Genomic DNA, 20416 nt, shown 5'->3' with positions numbered 1-20416 from the left:
GACCTTGGCCACCTGCAGAACTAGGCGCTCCCAAGCAGGTTCTTCTGGCCTATCCCTGAATGCAGACCAGCTCCAGGCAAAGGGGAGCAACAAAGCAGAGAAACAGCTCCTCCCAGGCCTGTTTGCCCCACACCCCAGGTTAAGAATGTGAATTATGCTGCCCTTATGCACAAAGTGTACGGTTTTACTTTATCGGTTGATCTGGGGACAAATCAGCTCAGGGATATGAAGGGCAAGGTTGCAGCTGTGACCAGCAATCCTTGGCCTGCATTCCCTGGACTCAACTCACGTCATCAGCACTTGACTTCAGTGCACAGTTTGCGTATGTTGGTGGAAGGTCCAGAGTCTTCCCCATAGGTTTCCAAAATAAACAATTTCCAAGTGTCCCTTTTAAAAAGCAGTAACATTTTAAATTATAAAATTAATACACAATCACTATAGAAAAACATGAAAGATAACTGCAGAAATCTTGGTATATATCAGGGTAGCATTTTTCAATATGTAAAAATAGATGTATGTAATGCATTGCTTTTAGTTAGTTTTGTGTGGAAAGGGGTTCAATATTCAGTTCATATAATATTTTAGTCTTTTTTCCTTTTTTCCTTAGCAAGATATGCCATTAGTCTGATTTTTAATGGATACAGATCATCCCATTATATAGCAATTTACCTAATCATTCTCCTGTAAATGGACATTTCACATTAATTTGTGATTTATTAATATAATGAAAATATAGCAGTAAACATTTATTGTGAGCCAAAGGTAGGCACAGAGACATGAAAGATGGGAAGCTGCTTAAAAGCTGTGTGCTTGTTCCCAAAACGTGCACCCTGCAGTGTCCACCTCAGAACAAGCAGAATGTACATATAAATTATATATAGAGGTATATATAAATATATAAATAATGATAACTTTGGAAATCATCAAACTGCCAGGGTTCTGCCTGCGTTCAGCATCTGCTCTTCCACTTGAGAAGTTCCAGAAGGGAGTGCCCGTTAATGTCAGCGTGTCTTCTGAACAGAGGGTCCTCTCCGGGTCTGGGCAATACTCTCGACCTCCGTGTCCACAGCGTGTTCTCAGCTGAAGCTAGAGGCACGTCATCTGAGATGCCTGCGGCTGAGGCACGGAGAAGACTTTTGACTCAGGGCTTTGGAAGATTCCTCAGTGCCAAATCACCCCGGGGGAAGGCTGTTACAGATTCAGGGGCTGTGTCACTGGTGGACTGGAGCGGAACTCAGCTACTCAGCTTAAAGGTCCAGAGCTCGATTAGATCAGAGCACAAGGGACTGACACCAGAAAGAGCCTCAGACGGGGTGTAGCTGTGTGCACACCTACAGTGTGTGACTGAAAGCCAAGTCCACAGCCTCCTACAGGTTGGTCTCCAGGCTGTATAGACACCCTTCTTTACCCCAGATTCCATGTAGACCACTTGACACTTCTCTCCTTTAGTTAATGCATTTATTTATTTTTTAAAGTAATGCTCAAACCCACAACCCAAAGATCAAGAGTCCCTTTTTCCACTCACTGAGCCAGACAGGTGCCCCTCCTTTAGTTAATAAATTTAAAACTGGCTAAGGAGAGATGGGGGTCAAGGACACCATGAGGCACTAAGAAGTCTTTACGGATTGTGACAATGTCACTTCTCTGACTGGAAACAGGGTAGCAGAATGCCAGCTCTCATTGTGAACCCCAAGATTTAAGTGAAAGCTGGAGTGCAAAGGTCTAGAACTTGTTCCCAGCCCACAGGTGACACAGCCCTTAGTGGGCAACACCCTCTCCTCAGGGGGGAGGGTGAGTTAGCACAGAGGTATCTTATGAAACCCTGAGTCACTGGACTCCAGGAATTATGGGTGTGGACCAGACTGGGAACCCTCTGGATCCTTTTCAGTGTGAGTTGGACCCACCCTAAGCATCTGGGGACCTGGAAGAAACTCATGTCATCTGGACTAGGCCCCAGTTGCAGGCAAATGGTAGAAAAACTTTAGACTTCCTGGGATCTTCCAGCTCGAGAGCCCACAAGGGAATCCCAGAGGCTTAAGGGACTCCAGTGCCACCTTGGACTTACCCTACTTCTTGGCTCAGCTAAATAGCAAAAAAGTCTGGGTGAATAAAGGAGTGCCTGAACAATAAATCACAGCCTCCCCTCCTCTACGGAAGCACAACTTGGCAGTGCTCCTCTGCCAGGGCAAGTAGAGGCCCGAGAAAGTTAGACGGAGGGCCACCATGTCCAGGGAGTCTCAAGGCCATGCACAGTGGGGACAGGATGGCCTGAAGTCAGTATCCCAAACCGGAATTCAGGAGACACCTAAGGTCAACCCATCGGAGCTCAGACAAGCCACACCCCTGCTCCTCAGTTTCCCTATCTCTAGTGCAGGAAGAACAGCTTCCATGCTTTGTTTATGAGATAGTAAAAGTGTAAATGTTTTTACTCAAGGATTGTCATGTGTACCCACAAGCCAAGCCTTCCCTGCTGACGTGGGATGGTGAATGGCTTTTCCCAGTGTAATTCTAGGACTTGATTTGATCCATGTAATAAGCAAACCATATTTTGAAAAATGTTATATTGAAATCCTGTTTTACTATTTTTGTACAGGAGGAGCTCAGGAAGAATTCAAGGTGGGAAGCACGAGTATCAGTATGTGGGTTAGAGGAAAGGAAAGAGCCCGGGTCTTGAATGAGACACTAGCCTTGGACTACTGTGGTAGGAAAGGCAGGTATTTCAGATAAAACACTTGAAGAGGTTCTTTTTTAAAACACTTTTTTAATGTTTATTTATTTTTGAGAGAGAGAGAGAGAGAGAGCGAGCGCATGAGAAGGGGAGGGGCAGAGAGAAGGAGAGGGAGACACAGAATCTGAAGCAGACCCCAGGCTCCAAGCTCAGCACAGAGCCTGCTGTGGGGCTTGAACTCACAAACTGTGAGATCATGACCTGAGCTGAAGTCAGAGGCCTAACTGAGTGGGCCACCCAGACGCCCCATGCCTGAAGGAATTCTTAACAGAAAAAGTTGTCTCTTCTGGTTAACCGTTTTCATCCTCCTTTTCCAGATGACAAAATTGAGGATTCAAGAAATTAAGTAACTTGTCCAGCTTATATATCTAGTTAGTGGCAGAGATGGGATTTAAACCAGGTCTGCTTGATTCTAAAACTCATGCTATCTCACTAAAACTCTTCATGTGCTGTGCAGTGATCGTGTTATTAATTTCTGATGAGGACCAAATCCTAGGGACAAAAAGGAAACAAGGAAAGGACCTGGATTCCTAAAGTCTTCACTCGGTGACTCTAGGCCTTCGGTCTGATGCCAATAAAAGCAGAGCCCCCCTCAGAGAGAGCTGCCCCTCCTCTTTCCCCAAATCCCAGCATAGAAAATGACCAGTAAAAGAAAATGCAGCAATTACCTCCACAAGGATTTTGACTCTTACTCTCAGATTTTGGCTTCCCCTGCCTTAGAGGATTGGACTAAGTTGAGTGGAAAGAATAACAAATATTTTTAGAATACTTTATTAGGTTTGCATAGGAAATTGCCATTACTTTGCAGGTCAAAGGCGGTCAAATATCAGCAACTTCAGATGGCTCGACCTTATGCCAAGGCTCGTTGACTGGTGAAATCAATCAATCAATCACCAATTAATCCAACTAGCCAGTCTTAACTGCGAAAACAAAACTAACTCAATCACAGGACTAAATTATGTAGTGACAGCACTTTAAAAGGAAAATTTGCACATGAACATGAAGCTCCTGAGTGGCTGGGTCAGGGGGGTGGCAATGTTCTTCTAAATGCATCAAATCCTCCAAGATGCCCAAGCTGACTCCTGACAGGGCTTGGAGAATGGGTGGACCTGAGATGGGCAGGAAGTGCAGGGAGGGGACGCTGGACAGGGAAAGCAGTAATGCCACTCACCCTGGGCTAGACTACACCTGGCAGGCATGTTTGAAAAACAGAGAGAAAACAACTTGACAGAATAGAGAAAGCCTTGAGGAAGATGTGAATGACTAAGCTGGAGAAAGAGTGGGGTCAATCATGTGGGGTCTGGGGGCCTGGGCGGATCAATTGGTTAAGTGGCTGACTTTGGCTCAGGTCATGATCTCACAGTTCGTGGGTTTGAGTCCCGTATCGGGCTCTGGGATGACAGCTCAGAGCCTGTCGCCTGTCTTTGGATTCTCTCTCTGACCCTCCCCTGCTCGTGCTGTCTCTCTTTGTCTCTCAAAAATAAATAAAAAACATTAAAAAAAACGTTTTTAATCATGTGGGGTCTTAAAAAGTTAAGCAGAATCAATTATCCTAATGCTGGAAAAAAAAAACAAAAAAGGTCATCTGTGCATGGATTTCAATCAGGAAAAATGCCACCTTCTTAATTTTACAGAATGAAAACTGAGGCTCAGAGATTTGGTTAGAGGTAGAGGGTAAACTAGAATTACAATTTCTGGGGGTGCCTGGGTGGCTCAGTCCATTAAGTATTCAACTACAATTCAGATCATAATCTTATGGTTCATGGGTTCAAGTCCCATGTTAAATTCTGCACTAACAGTGCAGAGCCTGGAGCCTACTTCAGAATCTGTGTCTCCCTCTCTCTCTGCCTCTCTCTCTCTCTCTCTCTCAAAAATAAATTAGTAGAAAGATATATTAAAACAACAAACAAAACAATTTCTGGTTCTTTGTCTGTTGGTTGTTCCAACTCATCACAGTGAACTTGACTTGCCCTTCAGATTAAAAAGTAACTATTTTCCCTAATAAGCTGTCTTATTTATAGGCTGTTACTATTTGAAATTGTTTCACATTTCTAAAGTGGCAGTAAGGAATCATAGGTTCCTAAAGAGAATTTCTTGGCAGTGACATAATAAAAGTGTTCTAGAAAGATTAGCCTATCAAAAGCATTCTAAATAGATCAGAGAGGTGGGATGCTGGAGTCAGGACAAGGACTCCAGCGAGGACTAAAGGAGGCACTGGAGGGGGTCCCAGAGGAAAGACAAGGATTATAGAAAATGCCAGAAAAATGGTGATCCACTGAGAGAACTGGCAAGGGCCAGAAAGAGAGCCAGCTTTGGATGGGGAAAGATGGAGAAGTGGAGATTTAGGAGTCATAAATGCTGAGGTAAGAAAGGAAATTACAAGAATGGATGAGTAGGTCACCGAAAGTGAGAATCTAGTGCGAGAAAACTCCAGGGCTGTTGGCAGAGATGGCCAATTGTATACCAAAATCCATTGTCCCTACCATAGGATAGACTCGTTGCTGGGGAAGGGGCTTTCTAGCCATGAACTATATTTTCTGCCTCCCCCTCCCCACTTGCATCTAGAAAGGGCCAAGTAACTAGTTATCCCTATGGAGAATAGCAGAAGTGATGTGTGTCACTTCCAGGCTGAAGTCTTAAATCAAGTGTGCCTTCTCCATTCTTTTCTTCCCTTTTGGCTGCCTGGAAACATTTAACAGTGAGGCCCTGGAGTCTAGGAGAATGGTGGAGCCACAGAGTGAAGGAGCCTGTGTCCACAGGGGGAGGAGGTCACCCTGCAAGAGGACAAGCCACTGGGTACTAATACGTGAGTAAGAAATAGGCTTCTTTTGTGATGGGGCCATTCTAATTTGGGGGACTACTTTTCATGGAAGTTTGGTCCACAACAGGGTCCCCCTAAGGAACTGTCAAGTTGAAACTGAATGGCAAGGCGAAGGGGGTTACAGAAGCAGCGGGCTCAGCTGAGGAAAGAAGTGAGTAGTAAAACAAAATTCCAAACGTACATACAGCGTTACTGAAATCAAGGGAGACATAGCCTCAAGCAGAAAAGAAGTGGCGATCCATGTTAACTGTTCCAAGACAGGGGAGGAGGATTGAGAATGAGGGAGAAAAGACCTAGCATTAAGATGATCATTTACGGGGCGCCTGGGTGGCTCAGTTGGTTAAGCCTCCGACTTCGGCTCAGGTCAGATCTCACATTCGTGGGTTCGAGCCCCACGTCAGGCTCTGTGCTGACAGCTAGCTCAGAGCCTGGAGCCTGCTTCTGGTTCTGTGTCTCCTTCTCTCTCTGCCCCTCCCCCACTCATGCTCTGTCTCTCTCTGTATCAAAAATAAATAAAAACACTAAAAATATAAATAAAAAAAAAAGAAGATAATTTACAACTTTCCAGAAACAAATACAGAAACGGGCAGGCATTTCCGAAGAGACCCAAGTCCACGTGGCCAGTATTCTCTTTCTTTCCACTTGTTTTGCTGTTGGGCTTTTCTCTCCTGGCTCTGAAGGAGCCTGAACTTCAGAACATCCCCAAAGGACTGTGCATCACAGTCCAAAACCAATGGAAAATGACGTGAACCCTGCCATTATGTAATGCTGTGGAAGAGCCCCTTGGTTGGGCTGCTTTACGGAACCAACTCCTGACACATCTGGGACTGCAAGCCCAATAGGACAAACAGGGGAGGCATTTTTGTTTGTAAGAGGAAAGGAAAAAAAGAGTTCCAGCCTTGACCCAGACTGACTGCGGGGTCCCCCTGGGATGCAGCAGGTGGGGGATCCTCCTGCCCTTGTAACCAGCAGCAGCACCTGCAGGTCAGAGGAAGGGGCCAGCAGAGGGTCCGGAGCCAGCCCAGAGCCGGAGTGTAGACGGGCCAGCCTCCAAGCCAGCTTTGCTGTATTTGGGGAGTCTTCAGGAAAATAGGCTAAATCATGCAGTCTGTTTTCTCCTGCCTTATTTAGTTATATTCATTTAAACGAATACAAAAACAGAACAAAACAAATCCCCAGTAACATTTAAAGAGGTTTCTCTGCTCACCATGAGGTCAGCATGAGCTTTGGAGTCAGACCAGAGTCTAAATCTCGATTCATCCCACATGATCCCAAGGAGGGCCTGGGGGTTGGATGGAGGGGCTCTTTCTCCATCTTCATCTGCCCCCACAAGTCACTCCAAGACAAGATAAAAATAGCATTATGTATAAAATGTAAAATGTGGCTCAGTGGGATAGCAACGACTTTGGCCTCACGTTCCTGAGTTTGAGCCCCGCATCAGGCTCCCTGCTGGCAGTGAAGAGCCTGCTTGGGATTCTCTCTCACCCTCCCTCTCTGCCCCTCCCCCACTTGCACATACATTTTCTCTCAAAATAAATAAATAAACCTAACAAAGATTCTTAAAAAACAATGTAAATATGATTAAATGCTTCATTAGAAAATGCAGATTAAGGAAATGCAGCTTCATGATAATGTTCCAGATAGTTATTCCAACTCGGCTGTTGCCCCTGAGCCCCTCCTGCATGGAAACTCTGGGGCCTCCCCTTCTGTGGGTGAATGTCTTCTGGTTCTTGGCAAGTTGTCTGGCCCCTTTTCATCTCGGGTTCCTTGTCTGGGAAGCAGCCTCCCAGGGCCATGGTGAGGACTATAGGAGATGACATATAAACCACCTGCTTGCTCCCGTTCTCCACTTGCCCTGACAGAATCTTGGTCATGGTCTGCTTCTGAAGTAGCCTTTGCTGGGAATGGTAGAGCCCAGGAGAAGGTGGAACTTGCCTCTCCTGGGGCCTTTTTTGTCTGGATGGAGCCCAGCCTTCGGAACAGCTGAGTTCTCACAGTTCAGTGATTTCTTTGCAGAAGAATCCAAGTCACTCACCCAACCTAAAAGTTTAAAACCTCAAGGACAAAGCTCCAAAACCAAGACTATTAAAATATGGATCACAGGATCACCCAATTTCCTTCAGAATTTCCTCCTTACAGCTTCCTAGATGGGTGATCAGCCAGGATCTTCTTGACCTTCCAAACAGAGCCAGCCAGTTTAGGTCTTCTTTATGAGGTGCCCACTCCATCACTGGTTAACTGTATGTTGAGCCAAATCCAGCTTTTTGTAACTTTTTCCAAGTGATTTTTGTTCTGCTCTTTGGAGCAACCAGAATAAATACAATTCCTTTCCCCTGACCATTTGAATTTGAATGTTTTATCACAGTTATCAGGTCTCCCCCATTCCCTACCCACACCATCTTGTTTTAAGTGTGAACTACCTCCATTACATCAATATGATACAAGGACTTCTGGCATCCTAGTTGTCTACCTTTGACCTTGCTCTTACTTACCAAAGAATTTTTGGCAGTTTTATTAATAATAGGGGCCATAAGTGGACCCCAAACTCCCAGTTACATCTGAGTGAGTGCAGTGAGAGTACTGCCAACCTTGGTCTGTACCTTAAGATAGATGCCATAGCCTTTTTTTTTTTTTTTTTTTTTTTTTAGCAGCCAAGTACCTTATTGGCTCCCTCATATGCGGTTTGGTTCAACTAAAATGTTTGTTTTTACTTCTAATTTTATTTTTATTTTGAGAAAGAGTGTGTGTGTAAGCTGGGGAGAGGGGCAGAGAGAGAAAGAATCTTAAGCAGTTTCCGTGCTGAGTGCAGCCTGACACAGGGCTCGATCCCACAACCCTGGGATCATGACCTGAGCCAAAATCAAGAGTGGGATGCTCCATGACTGAACCACCCAGGTGCCCCTACTTTGATTTTAAACAGCACCAGACTAACTGCCCTGATAGAAACTTGCCTAAATTTCTTCTAAAGTACCCAGGAAGACACTAATATAAAAACCCCATTTACCACCCAAAACTAAGACCAACAAAACCACATGCTAAAATCTAGAAGGAATTTTTACTTAATTTTTTTAAATGAGAAGGGGAAAACACCTGGCTAACAGTCTTGCCTTTTCTCAAGAAACAGAGGATCTCTGACCATCTAAAAGAAGGCAGGAAGAGGGTTTGTTCCTGCTGGCTGCTCTATCCCCTTAATCAGAGACCTGGAGTCTGCACCACAAGAAACTTAGTAGCTATCCTTTTACTGTGTAGATGTTAGATGTTGAGTTGATATAAATAATTTTTTCCATCTCTGTCTTTCAACACTAATTCAGAGACTAACCCTAGGCAGTGTGTGAGACTGGGGGTGCTGGGTGCACTGAATTCTCCAAAGAATAGCCTCAGAAATAAAACGCTGTCGCTGAGGATGGAAAGAATTGTCCTCATAGCAATGCACAGCGATCCTAGGACCAGACCTGGAGGGAGGAACTCAGCACAGCACAGCCATGCTACAGGAATGCCGGCTCAATGATCAGAATTAGACAGACACCCATTCTTATCAAGCTATAAATCTGAGAAAATTCTACCATTACCCAAGTGTCCAATCAATAAGACCAGATAAAATCTACACATCCTGCCTGTGGGTGAATCTGAAACTCATTTTTCATTTTCTTCATTCAAAAATGAGTAATCAGAAAAAGAAAAACTGTCATTGGAAACATAAAAAACAATTACACAGAAGACCACATGAGGAACATTCCTCTGAAAATGACCTCCTGCAGAGGAACCAGCAAACCTTTTTTTGAAGCCCGCGTGATATCCTTGGAAAGAGGTGCACCTAGTCACAATGAGAGAAAAGGATGGGTTGCAAAGACAACAGAGTGAGATGAAAGGCAGCAAGAGCTGGGTGACATAATTAAGAATATTAAAAATACCAAAGCTATAATAAATTTCATATCAAATAATATAGCATGCAAATATGTCGGGGTAAATAAAGAGCAGCACAAACCCTGTGGAAAAGCAAGTGAATGTTCTGAAGATCACACTTGAGATGTTCTTCTGTAACATAGAGCAGAATGAGGAAGTGAAAACGGCAGCAAGGAGGTAGTGGACACAGAGGACAGAGACACAATTCCACCTAGTGCACACGATAGGAACAAGTACGAAAGAAACTGAGACAAATCAGACATAATAAAATTTTGCTTTCTTGTCATGAAAAATATTTGAGTCTGCAGACTGATGGGACTCATTATATTCCAGATAAAATTTAAGAAATATGACCCACATCTAGAGGTATCTTGTGCACATTTTTAAATTGAGAAAATAAAGAAAAGAATCCTTCAGGCAGATTAAAAAAATAAAAATAATGTACTTACAAAGGAGCATAAATTAATCCAATCTCTGATTTTTATGCAATGCCAACTCCCAGAAAATAATGCAACCATATCTACAAACTTCTGTTAGGAAAGGATTGTGACCTATAATTTTATATCTAGCCATGTTATCACTGATTACTGAAGGCAATAGAAAGACATGCTCAGATAGTCAGGGACTCAGAAAATAGATCAGCCCATAATCTTTTCTTGGACATTATTTGAAGACCTACACTGACCAATTGATAAAATAATCAAAATTAATAGCACAAATTCACAAAGGAGCAGGACTTCTTTTATATGCTTAGGAACCATATTCAAGAATTCAGTAAATTGTGTGTGTGTCGTGTAGGACATTGTGTAGCTCAGAGACTGCTTAACCCTTATGAGAGACATTGTTGCCTACTACCTAACATCTTCCTTCCTTGATCCCTTCCAATGCCACCCCAATTTTGCTCATTTCCATCTTCATACAAAGCCATGACCTTCAAAGAAAGCTAGTTTCATATCCTAACACAGGACTGTGTTTGGGTGACCTCCTGTCTATGATTGGTTTAGACATGGACATACGACATAATCCCAGCCAATAAGACATGAGGAAAATCTGTAGGTGGAAACTTCTGGGAAAAGTTTCCCCTCTCTTCAACAGAGACACTTCATAGAAGACAGGCTCATCTTCCCTGGTTGTTGTGACGTGTGGGTACTGCCAGCGTTACCCCACAGGGGTTAGAGGGGCTGACCTGAGGACCACGCCAATATACCTAGGATGGCAAAGCCGAAGATGAAAAGAATCAGGGTCCTTGCTGACGTTATTGGTTGGCTAAATTAACCAAGCCTGGACATGCAGTGTGATACTATATGTATTTATTATTTAATTAAAAGGAGTTAACATTTTCTGTCACAGTCAAAAACACATCCAAAGTGACACAACCCTGAAGTGTTAATTTAGCTATTCCTCTACTGATTCCATTCCTCTCTCAGCCCCAAGAAACATATTTCTTGAGCCATATCCTTTAACCTACAGTTCATATGGAATCTCTTGCCTTATTTGATGATCATTTAACAATAACTGGTGCTGTTCTTCCAGATTTTTCTAACAATGGCTAAGCTTATTATGTAGTGAGGACCCTGTGCCAAGAAAATTACTCAACAAAAGATCTTTTCTCTCCCTCTCCACAAAAGCAGTATTGCATAGAATGACATAATGAACTTTTTCATTGCTAAGGAACTTGAGAAATTATTTTTATGCATCTTTAGGCTTCGTGTTAAATGACCTAACTTGTTGGGATTTTTTTTTTATGAAGAAAGATAATAAATCATCTGGGGACAGACATTAAATATCATTAAATGCCTCTTCCTAAATTAAGTGATTTGTGAATATTCCTGTATTAAATGGCACTTAAAACTCAGCATATATTCTTGACTCAGTAAATGCACAGAAAAAACTAAGAAAATAAACTAAATTGTTTAAGGTGATTCTTTCTGTGTGGTGAGGTATGGTTGGGTATTACTTCCTTCTTTAAACTTATAGATACTTGTATTCATTTTTGTTGTGTCTTTTCCTTGTTTTGTGAGTACATGACCTTCCTTCATACAGGAAGTATATGGTACCACCTCATGTCTCTGAAAGGGATAAAGTGGGCTATTCCTCCTCTGCTCAGCTCTGAATCACAAATAACTAGTCCTTCCCAGCCCAGATTTCCCTGAATTAGATGTATATCTCCTGACTCTAGTAAGATCTACACTGTGTCTACTGAGTTGGCCCCTCTCTTTTTGGTGCCCTTGATGCGTTCAGATAATCCCAACTTGTTCCTCAGAGAATTGTCCTAACCCAGGCACCAAATTCTGCCTATTTCACTTCTGCTCTAACTTCCCCCTAAAACTAGCTTCTTGACACTTTCTTTTGGAATCCTTTTCCTGGCTTCTTTCCTAGATCACTTCTTTCATCCTGCCTAGAAACCCTTTATTCTTTGTGATAAATTGAAGGGCAGAAGGGTAGTTCTCCAAGGCTTTCATCTTTATCCAAATGGGAGATTACCTTGCTGTTATAACACTCAAAATGGAAGACCCCTCAGGCAAGAAGCCTGGCCTAGCACACAGAGCCTATAGGTCAACTTGACTGGTCAGTGACCATATTTACTTCTTAGATCAACATATTCCCCAGGAAACAGTCATGGCAAACTGTCTATTAGTTCTGCCTGTTCACTGTCAAGACCTCTTAGGAAAACTGCTTTTAATTCTCTCTGAGTGCATTTGTAACTACAGGGCAGATTGAATTGGCTCTGATCACCAGACATCTGTTTCCTACAAGGGCCTCTCCTAACCCTCCATGAGATGCTGAATACCATTTGATTTCAAGATTGGTAGGGCCACTCCACTTGGGCAGATTCTGACTGTAACAAATACAAATAATTATTTGCTTTAATTAAAAAACTGGAGCTTGCTCAAGAAAAAGGAAATCAATTTTAAAAGATAAACCTGAGGCAAGCAAAAAAAGTATCAGGAATAGCACAGGAATTCAAGGGCAGAAGCTATAGTATGGCTGAGCCTCATGGGAAAAGGAACCAGGAACTAGAAGTCTACAAGGAGCAGAGGTCACTTTTCTCAGGCATCTGCCTTTCTAAATTACTCCACCAGTTTCTTCCCGAGGCTAACCAGTTTCCAGTACTTACTCATTCTTCTAAATCTCTCATAACTTTGAAATACCTAATGCTTATTATGGCCACCCAGAATCCTAGCTAATGGCAACTCTTTATATAGATATTTGGCTTTTCCCCTCACTGTACATTGGCTTAGTTTTTAAATTTTTTAAAATAAATATTTATTTATTTTGAGAGAGGGAGAGAGAGGGTGTGCACTTGAGCTGGGGCAGAGAGAGAGGCCGAGACACAGAATTTGAAGCAGGCTCCAGGCTCCGAGCTGTCAGCACAGAGCCTGACATGGCGCTTGAATCCATGAACTGTGAGATCATGACCTGAGCTGAAGTTGGATGCTTAATTGACTGAGCCATCCAGGTACCGCAACATTTTGATAACTTCTAGCTCTCCTTTTTTTTTTTAAAGAGTGATTTAAAACAAATCCTCAAAATAATTTCATTTCACTTCTTAATTTTTTATTTCCATATTTCAGATTATTAGATCTTTTCCATCAAAAAGGAATCATTTCAAGCCTCACCATATGAACGGTTACTGGATAATCCATTGGTTGAATGCCTTTGGGTGAGATGACCAGCCAGTAAGTGCCATCAAGAATGACTAGAGATGGACAGCAACATGCAAAAGAATGAAACTACACCACTTTCTTACAGCATACACAAAAATAAACTCAAAATGATTTAAAGACCTAAATGTGAGACCTAAAACCAAAAAATCCTAGAAGTGGGGCACCTGGGTGGCTCAGTCAGTTAAGTGTCCAACTTCGGCTCAGGTCATGATCTCATGGTTCGTGAGTTCGAGCCCCGTGTCAGGCTCTGTGTTGACAGCTCAGAGCCTGGAGCCTGCTTCAGATTCTGTGTCTCTTTCTTTCTCTGTCACTCCCCTGCTCACACTCTGTCTCTCAAAAATAAATAAACATAAAAGAAAAATGTTTTTAAAAATCTAGAACAGAACACAGGCAGTAATTTCTTTAACATTGGCTAGAGCAACTTCTTTGAAGATATATCTCCTGAGGCAAGGGAAACAAAAGCAAAAATAAAATATTGAGACTGCATCAAAATAAAAATTTTCTGCACAACAAGAGGAAACGATCAAAACTAAAAGGCAACCTTTGGAATGGGAGAAGATACTTGCAAATGACATATCTCATAAAGGGTTAATATCCAAAATATATAAAGTACTTACAGGGGCACCTGGGTGGCTCAGTCAATTAAGCACCCAACTTTTTTTTTCTTTAACTTCATTTATGTGTTTTCAGAGAAAGAGAGAGAGAGAGAGAGAGAGAGAGAGAGAGAGAGAGATAAAGAAACAAGTTCTTAACTATAAAGAGGAAACTGATGGTTACCAAGGGGGCTGTGGTGGGGGGCGGGGTGATGGGTGAAATAGGTGATGGGGATCGAGAAGTGCATTTGTCATGATAAACACTGTGTAATGTATGAAAATGTTGAATCACTATATGGTACACCTGAAACTAATATAACACTGTATGTTAACTAAGTAGAATAAAAATAAAAAATAAAAATAAATAAATAAAATTGAATAGTTCAAATATATATGTGTATGTCTGGATGAGCAGGAAGAGCTGTGGTCACTCCACAAGGTCAAGAGTGGACCCGTTTTCTATATAAGGGGGTCAGGCACGGTACACACTGGAAAACCTGGTTTAATCATCCCTGGATCACAGAGTCACCCACTAGGGCAGGGATTAGGATAAGGCAAGTGAGGCACTTGCATGAGACACAAAATTTAGGGAAACCCAAAAACTTAGTAATCAAGATAAGTGATATTTTAATTAATGTTTTATTTTTTAATAGTTCTTAAATGTTTGTTTTTTTTTTACGTTTATTCATTTTTGAGAGACAGCACATGAGCTGGGGAGGGCAGAGAGAGAGGGAGACACAGAATCTGAAGCAGGCTCCAGGCTCCAGGCTCTGAGCTGTCAGCACAGAGCTCGATACAGGGCTTGAATCCATGAACCATGAGGTCATGACCTGAGCTGAAGTCAGATGTTTAATTGACACTAACCAGGCACCCCTTAATGTAATGTTTTAAAGAATCAAACTACCTTTAAAAAATCCATGATGAACAAAATATCAAAATGTTACATAAGGATAGGTAGGCTCTGCCCACAATGAGAGTAATAAACTTCCTACATTGAATGATTATCTTGTATATTTCAGGTGCTTTACATTCTTTAGATTATTTACTCCTCATAATAACCCCATTAGGAAGATCTGATTAAATATTAAAATTATTTATTTCAAATTATATTTTCAGTCTTTTTAATACCAAGTGTTTATTGGTAAAATTAAGTGTAAGGCGTCAGAAACTCTGTCAAGACACATACAGTAGGGTAACCATAGTTTCTGTTTTTAAACTGTCGTCTTTAATTTGCCTCTTTCCCGGTATGCCCAGTTTAATGACCTAACTTGCTTAGAAAAATAACAATCCCTTTCCAAAAGAAACAACATTTAAATAAAAGAAAATCCTTAAAACAACAGTGTTTTGAAACATGATTGTTTTAAGACTCTGATATTTCCGACAGGCTGAGTTTTTGGAACCCTGAATTGGGGTGCTTCATCACTCCAGGGACTAATCCTTTAGGAGATGTTTTATAGCTGAATTTTGGAAGTTGCCAGGAGAGATTATTTTGCCTTTGAACTATGATACCTCTTCAACAAAAAGGAGGTTTCCATTATTATTATTTACACTGGAATCTTAGTGACAGACAGCTACTACTAAGTATTTATTTATTCAACAACTATTCAATGGGTGCCTACATGGTTCAAAGCACTATGTTTGGGACACAACAATGAAACAAAACAATCAAAATCCCTATGCTCCTGAAACTAATACTTGATTTTTAGCATCATGGTAGAGCTTAGAGCGCCATGTCTAATTTAGAACCCAAGAATACCATATTTAATAGAAATAGATAATTTTAATTTCTGCAATTATAAGAAAAATAGGTAACACATTCAACTTCAGCTGGTTATATTTCAAATGCACTGGAATATCCCCTAATTGGTAACAATTATTGGACCCATATTACCATTCTCCTGAATATTCTAGCTCATTCCCAAATAAAGGTTTATCAATCCCTAGCAAAATATCTAATAATTAACTGCTTTGTTTGTGCTACATGATTTGTGTGGATTGAGAAGTTTTATGATATTCCCTTCCTTCTTCTAAACTGCCTTTCTGAAAACAATTCAAGAAAGCAATAAGGAGTTAGTGAATTCTGCCCTTATGATTTTGTCATTGAAATGGATAAGGATGGTTAATTTCATGACAACTTTAGTCTCCTTTTCAAATTATTTCTGCCCATAAAATGCTTCCATATGTGGGCCGCCAGGGTGACTCATTCAGTTAAGTGTCCCACTTTGGATCAGGTCAGGATCTTGTGGTTTGTTGAGTTTGAGCCCTGCATTGGGCTCTGTGCTGACAGCTCAGAGCCTGGAGCCTGCTTCAGATTCTGTGTCTCCCTCTCTCTCTGCCTCTCCCCTGCTTGCACTCTGTCTCTCTCTGTCAAAAATAAATAAACATTAAAAAATAATTTTAAAAAATGTTTCCATATGTTATCAGATAATTCCCACTGCTCTATGTGCCAAGACACCTCTTCTGGTAATGTCATGAGACACGTGAAACACAGAAATGCTCTCGCTGACTTTTCCAACCTGTAAGACAGTTCTTAGGAACTGAGGCCAGGACTGTTGGAACAAACCTTCATGAAGGTAGGTGACCTTACTGGTTCTGTAGTTTAAATTAGTCCCTTAGAAGTTTTACTAATTTCCATTGACACTTGATTTTCTTGAATAAAAATGTCTCAAGACTCCATAGTTAGTTACACATTATCTTTGCATTAAAATACAGTTGCAGCTGCAGTCAGTAATGAAAGAGGAGACATCTCCACTGAGCAACAACAAGGATTATAAGGGAATATTATGAACAACAATGTGCTTCCTATAAGATACTCACTTTAATTTAAGCACACACATAGACTGAATATTAAAAGATGATAAAATATATTCCATGCAAATGGTAACGAAAAGAGAGCAGGGGTGGCTACATTTATATTAGACAAAACAGACAACAAATCAAAATCTATCAAAAGAGACAAAGGTCACTGTATAATGATGAAGAGGTCAACAAGGGGGTATAACCATTGCACGCGTGCGCATACACACACACACACACACACACACACACACACACACTATTGGAGCACCTAAATATATAAAGCAAGTATTAACAGACGGAAGGGCAAAACAGATAGCAATGCAATAATTAAAAGTAAGGGACTTCAATACCCCACCTCCAAAAAGATTTTCTGTAGTCAGACAGAAAATCATCTGACACATTCTTTTCAAGCACACACGAAACATTCTTTAAGAAAGATCTTAGTTAGCCCACAAAACAAGTCTTAGCAAAGTTAAGAAAATTGAAATCAAACCAAGTATCTTTTCTGACTACATCGGTATGAAGGTAGAAGTCAAGAACAAGAGAAAAATTGGAAAATTCACAAGTATGTGGAAATTAGACAACATACATCTGAATAACCAATGGATCAGAGAAGAAATCAAAAGGGAAATTTAAAAACACACCTCAGGACAAATCAAAGTGAGAACACAATATACCAAAGCTTAAGATATGCAGCAGTCCTGAGAGGGAAGCAGTAAATGCCCATGTTAAGAAAAAGAAGAAAAGACCTAACTTCACATCTCAAGGAACTAGAAAAAGAACTAAACCTTAAATTAGCATATGGAAGGAAATAATAAAGATCAGATTATAAATAAATGAAATAGAGACGAGAAACGATGGAAATAAAATTTAGAGATGGCTTGTTGAAAAGACAAACAAAAGAGACAAACCTTCAGCTAGGATAATTAAAAAATATTCAAATGAAAAGAATTATAAATGCAACAGGAGACATTGCAGCTGACCACAGAAATACAAAGGATCATAAAAGATTACTATAAACATTTACACACCAACAAATTGGACAACCTACAAGAAATGGGTAAGTTCCTAGAAACATACAACCTACTGTGAGGTTATGAAGAAAGTGAATTATGAAGAAACAAAGTCTGAACAAACCAATAACAAGTAAGGAGCTTCAATTAGTAATCAAAACCTCCCAACAAATAAAAGCCTAGGACCTGATGGCTTCACTGGTGAATAATGCCAAATGAAATCAGAATTTTGAAGAGATATCTGCACTCCCACGTTTATTGCAGCATTATTCACAATAGCCAAGATTTGGAAACAACCCAAGAGTCCACTGATGAATGATACAAAAGATCTGAGATGCACGCGCACGCGCACACACACACACACACAGGAATATTATTCAACTCCAAGGAAGGAGATGTTGCCATTTGCAACAACATTGATAAGCCTGGAGGGCGTTAGGCTAAATGAAATAATCCAGAGAAAGACAAATGTTATATGACCTCACTCACGTGTAGAATCTAAAAAAAAAAAAAAAAAATGTCAGATTCATAGAGCAGAGAGTAGAAAGGTGGTTACCAGGGCCGGGGAGATGGAGGAGGTGGAATGGGAGATATTTGTCAAAGGGAATAACGCTGCAATCATGTAGGATGAATAATAGGTCTAGGGATAAAGTGTTCGCTATACTTAGTAAAACTGTATTGAGCACTGAGAAGATGCAAGAAAGTAGATTTGAGGACACTCATTTCACACATAAAAAATGACAACTAGGTGAGGATATGTTAATTAGCTTTTCTTTAGTAATCATTTCACTCTGAATATATATATATCAAATCACCACATTTTTATACCTTAAACGTATACAATTATAAAAGTATATACATTTTTAAAAGAAGAAGAAAAAAGCAAGTTCAGCAAAGATAAGTGATAGTGGTATTGGATAAAGGACAAGGTCAGAGGGCAAGGTGTTTTATTTGTGGGTGTACAAAGGAAGAATGGGGAAGATCGTGTAGAGCCTTACAGATGGTTATAAGAAATTTGGCTTTTCTTCTGAACGGAAAGGAGAGCCATCAGAAGATTTGGGGCAGATTAGTAAAATTATCTGATTTACATTTTAACACACTGCTCTGTTAAAAAAGACTGCAGGGGTGGGGTAGAGGGCTGGGGAGGAGGGCAGCGGCAGGAAGACCAACTGGGAGACCCAGCGGCTCAGGGGCACAAGAGGCAGGTGGCAGTGGAGGAATGATTAGCATTTATATATCTATAAATGTTGTGAAGGAGGAGCTGACAGATCCCCTGGGCCAATAGAGAGAAAGAGAGGAGTCAATAAAGGAAAAAAATGAGTTAATATGTGTAAAATGCTTAACATAGTGCTTGGTAAATCAGTGAATCAATTTCAGCTGTTGTTATTATTTTTACCACTTCCTGTTTTGCAAGTCATGGAAGGTAATCTATGGAACCTATTAGTAGCGCCTAACATAAAGTGTACATAAAACTATTAGACTCTTAGGGATACCTGGATGGCTCAGCCAGTTAAGCGTCTGACTTCAGCTCAGCTCATGATCTCATGGTTTGTGGGTTTGAGCCCTGTGCTGGGTTCTTTGCTGACAGCTCAGAGCCTGGAGCCTGCTTCAGATTCTGTTTCTACCTCTCTCTGCCCCAACCCAGATTCTGTTTTGTGTCTCTATCAAAAAATAAATAAACATTAAAAAAATTATTAAACTCTGAAAGATAGATCCCATCAGGAGTTTGCGGCCTCACCCCAAGGCCGAGTGATGGGCAGGTGAAGAAGTTTTAAGCCTTGGAGAGGAATTAAATGACTTACCCAGGTCCTTGCTAAAGCTGTTAGTAAGATCAGTAAGTGGCCATCTCTTTCTCACCCATTACTTAGAATCTTACTTATTTTCTTGTGTACTGTTTTTAAATGTTTACTGTGTATTTGTAGTAAAAATAAACGTGTATTTAAATGCAGAGAATTTAGAAAACATAAAGGAAAAATTTTTAAACTACCCAGAAATAATATCACTTTAATATTTTTCTGAGACATATAGATCTTTTTAAAATTAAAACTGGGATTGGGGCACCGGAGAGGCTCAGTCAGTTAAATGTCCAACTCTTGATTTCAGCTCAGGTCATCATCTCACGGTTTGTGAATTCCAGCCCCACACTGGACCCTGTGCTGACAGCACAAAGCCTGCTTGGGATTCTCTCTCTGCCTCTCCCCCCATGTGCGTGCACTCTCTCTCTCTCTCAAAATAAATGAACATTAAAAATGTTCTAAAAATAGAAAAATTAAAACTGGGGTCAAATTAAATTAAATTAAAACCGGGGTCATACTACACATACTCTTATTGGCTTCACAATACTGTTTTCAATAGTGCATAATGGATGAATCACAGTTATGTATTCCTTGTTGTTCAACATTTAGGCTGTGCCTAACATTTTGTTATTGTAAGCAAACTTGTGATGGACATCATTAATGATATCTTTGCAGAACTCCCATCAATTTCCCAGAAGAGCTTCCTAGAAGTGAAGCTGCTGGGTCCAAGTTCCTTCTTAACGCTTTTGTTATATGTTGCCACACACCTAATATTGATTGTCCAGGACACACATTTTACAACTGAAGATCCCTCAGGTCCCCTCACCCCCTTCTTTTTTTTTTTTAAATAGTTTATTGCCAAGTTGGTTTCCATACAACACCCAGTGCTCTCCCCACAAGTGCCCTCCTCCATCACCACCACCTCTCTCCCCCTCCCCCTTTCCCTTCAACCCTCAGTTCATTTTCAGTATTCAATAGTCTCTCAGGTTTGTGTCCCTCTCTCTCCCCAACTCTCTTTCCCTCTTCCCCTCCCCCTGGTCCTCCATTAGGTTTCTCCTGTTTTCCTGTTAGACCTATGAGTGCAAACATATGGTA

General features: G+C 41.0%; 1 long non-coding RNA gene across 2 annotated transcripts in view; it reads left to right on the top strand.

The window, feature by feature from the left end:
• Positions 1 to 4888: 4888 nt before the first annotated feature.
• LOC115299145 overlaps positions 4889 to 20416 on the top strand; it is a 33694-nt gene continuing 18166 nt past the window's right edge. For both annotated transcript variants that reach the window (XR_003912007.1, XR_003912006.1), the window contains exons 1-3: positions 4889 to 5091; positions 5428 to 5534; positions 16138 to 16286. This is a non-coding gene — a long non-coding RNA (uncharacterized LOC115299145). The remainder of the gene's footprint in view (positions 5092 to 5427; positions 5535 to 16137; positions 16287 to 20416) is intronic.

Source organism: Suricata suricatta, chromosome 8, assembly GCF_006229205.1.
Source record: "Suricata suricatta isolate VVHF042 chromosome 8, meerkat_22Aug2017_6uvM2_HiC, whole genome shotgun sequence".
Classification (NCBI taxonomy): Eukaryota; Metazoa; Chordata; class Mammalia; order Carnivora; family Herpestidae; genus Suricata; species Suricata suricatta.
This window is presented reverse-complemented; position numbering and strand designations above follow the sequence as displayed.